This window comes from Tupaia chinensis, unplaced genomic scaffold (genome assembly GCF_000334495.1).
Source record: "Tupaia chinensis unplaced genomic scaffold, TupChi_1.0 Scaffold143271_1, whole genome shotgun sequence".
NCBI lineage: Eukaryota > Metazoa > Chordata > Mammalia > Scandentia > Tupaiidae > Tupaia > Tupaia belangeri.
The window spans coordinates 100,689-103,434 of NW_006203116.1; the positions used below are offsets into that span (position 1 = coordinate 100,689).

General features: G+C 44.3%; 1 pseudogene; it reads left to right on the plus strand.

The window, feature by feature from the left end:
- The window catches only part of LOC102502216 (phosphoserine aminotransferase pseudogene), a 1,836-nt pseudogene extending 1,511 nt beyond the window's left edge, over window positions 1-325 (plus strand).
- The last annotated feature ends 2,421 nt before the right edge of the window (window positions 326-2,746 follow it).

Below are 2,746 nucleotides of genomic sequence, written 5' to 3' on the forward strand. Positions count from 1 at the left end.
AGGGAGGATGGCCATGCTGCAATCCCTTCTCCTCTCGGGATCTTGGGCACGCACGCACGCACACGCGCCCGGTGTAAGTTTTAAGCCACTGGGTCCGGGACGTGAACCCTGGTCAACTACATGGGAGTCCAGCGACTTAGCCATTACTCTAACTGCTGGTCCCAAAACAATTTCTTGATAAAGCTCTTGAGCTCAGTATGATCTCCCCGAAAGGACACATGTCTGTGGGGGTCACTGGGCGTCTCTCTATAATGCCGTCAGGATGGAAGATGTTCAGCAGCTGGCTGCCTTCATAAAAAATGTTTTGGAGATGCGTCAGCTATGAACACATCCTAACCAGGAAATACTCTGACCTTGAGCAATGTACAAAATTGAAAGTTCCTTGGGAATGGCTACAAAATCATAACAAATGTGGTACTTTCCTCGGATGAACATGCTCATTACAGATTTTTTTCCCCCAAAGAACAACAGTAAAATTTACAGCTATGCAAAACTGATGGGACCTAATGGTGATCTTAATTCTGACTTAAACTGGATCCTTTTAAAAGTCTTCCTGCTGTTGTTGTTGTTAATGAATTCCAGCTTATTTTGTATTGGCTGCTACTTTTTCTAGCTAGATCTCGGTATTCAAACTTGCCTGTGGACATAATTATGCACGTTCCAATTAAGTAATTCATGAGTCATGAGAATTATATTTGACTGGGACCAGCAGGGGGTGTGGTGGTTAAGATGTTGGACTCCCACATGGCTGATCACAGTTTCAGTGCCAGACCTGGAAGCTTAAAAATCATGCCAGGCACGTGTGTATGCGTGCCCAAAACCCAAAAGGAGAATAGAGGAGAAGGGACTGCAGTGTGACCATCCCCCTGAGGGGTGATTACTCACTTTATCTTTCTCTGTCTCTCTCTGGAGAGCATACACACCTTATGGGAAAAAAGAAAAAAAAAAGAAAAGAAAAAAAATACATTTGATTTAGTCTTTATTCTTAGAAGCTATGCAGACAGGAAGAAAGTGGAATGAGATATTTAAGTGCTAAAAGAAACAAAAATCAACCTGGAATTCTGTATTCCTTGAAATTATCTGTCAATTTGGGACCAGCACTTAGCGTAATGGCTATGTCACTGGACTCCCACATAGTCGACTGCGGTTCGAGTCCCGGACCCGGTGGCTTAAACTCATGCTGGGCGCGTGTGCGTACATGCCTAAGATCCTGAGAGGAGAATGGAGAAGGGATTGCGGTGTGGCCATCCCCCCTGGGGGGGTGATTTCTTGCTTTCTGTCTCTCTGTCTCTCTCTGTCTGTCTGTCTGGCAAGCGCCCGGGCCCTATAGCAAAAACCTCTCCCCCCCCAAAAAAAAAAAGGAAAAGAAATTATCTGTCAATTTGAAAGAAACAAACTATCTTGAATCAACAAAAATTGAGTGAATTTGTTGCCAGTAGTCCTGTCTTACAAGAAATCTTTCCTATAGAGAAAGATGGAGAGGAAAATCAAGAAAGTCCCCCGTGTGGGGATGGCCATGCTGCACTCCCTTCTCCTATTTCTCCTTTCAGAATATTGGGCACATCACACAAGTGCCACCAGTGTTTTTCTAGCCAATGGAACTGGGCTCAAACTGCACAGTAGGGCAAGTGGGGTCCAGGCACCTCAACACCATACCACCAGCTATCCCATTTTTATTTTTCTTTCTAAATTTTTTTTCCTATTTATTTCTTGTGATTTGTCAAGCTTCTAGGTTTTGGGTTCAAACCACAGTCAGCCATGTGGGAATCCAGTGCCTTAACCACCATTCCACCTGCTGATCCCAGAAATCACTCCCACTCCCAGAGGAATGACCATACTGCAATCCCTTCTCCTGTATTGTTTTCCTGTAATTTGGGGCATGCGCTCACACATGTCTGGTGTGACTAGCCGCCAAGTCTAGGACTAGAACAGTAACTGACGTGAGAGTCCAGTGCCTTAACCAGCACCCCAGTTGTCAGCCCTCTTATTCTTAATTTGATATAGCAGATGACAGTTTGTTCAAAAAAAATTGCTACGATATATTTGATGATTTATAATAGCTTACATTAAATTGAATTAAATCACAATAATAATATAGCCATGTAAGAGGGTAATTAGGAAAATTTTGTTCTGGTACTTCAAATAATCATGAAGCAGCATAGGGTCATCTGGAAAGAAACTTGAAGTAGGCGTAAATGTGGATTGAAAACTCTAGGACAACGACAAAAAAATATTTTAAAAAGTTTAATTCACATATTAAAAAAGCAGAGAAAACATAGTTACATAAACTGCCCATTAAAACCAGTACAGTTGTGAAAAAAACATGGAAAACAAAAATAGGAACAAATAATTGGGATAATAAAGAGAAAACACTAATAAACAGAGAAGACATTAATTCATCTGTACCAATAATCATCTTAATTATCCAAGTTCCAGTCACCAATTCCAAGACAGAGCTTGTCTGAGCAGATGAAAAAAACAGACCAAACTACATGTTATTTACAAGAATCGGTTTGAAATGCGGAGACGCAGGTGCACAGAGTAAAGTCAGCAGAGGAGGCCAGCTAGGGCCACGTGACGGCGGCGGGTCCCACGTGGCCGGCTGAGTGGGTCCCGGGCAGGACCTGGTGGCCTGAGCTCCGCGCCCCACGCTGTGGCCGAGCCCTGGGAGGGGAAGGAGAAGGCGGTTCGCGGCGGCGCAGGCGGCGGCCCCTGCGTGGGGCTCTCCCTGGCGGTGCCCGGCTCG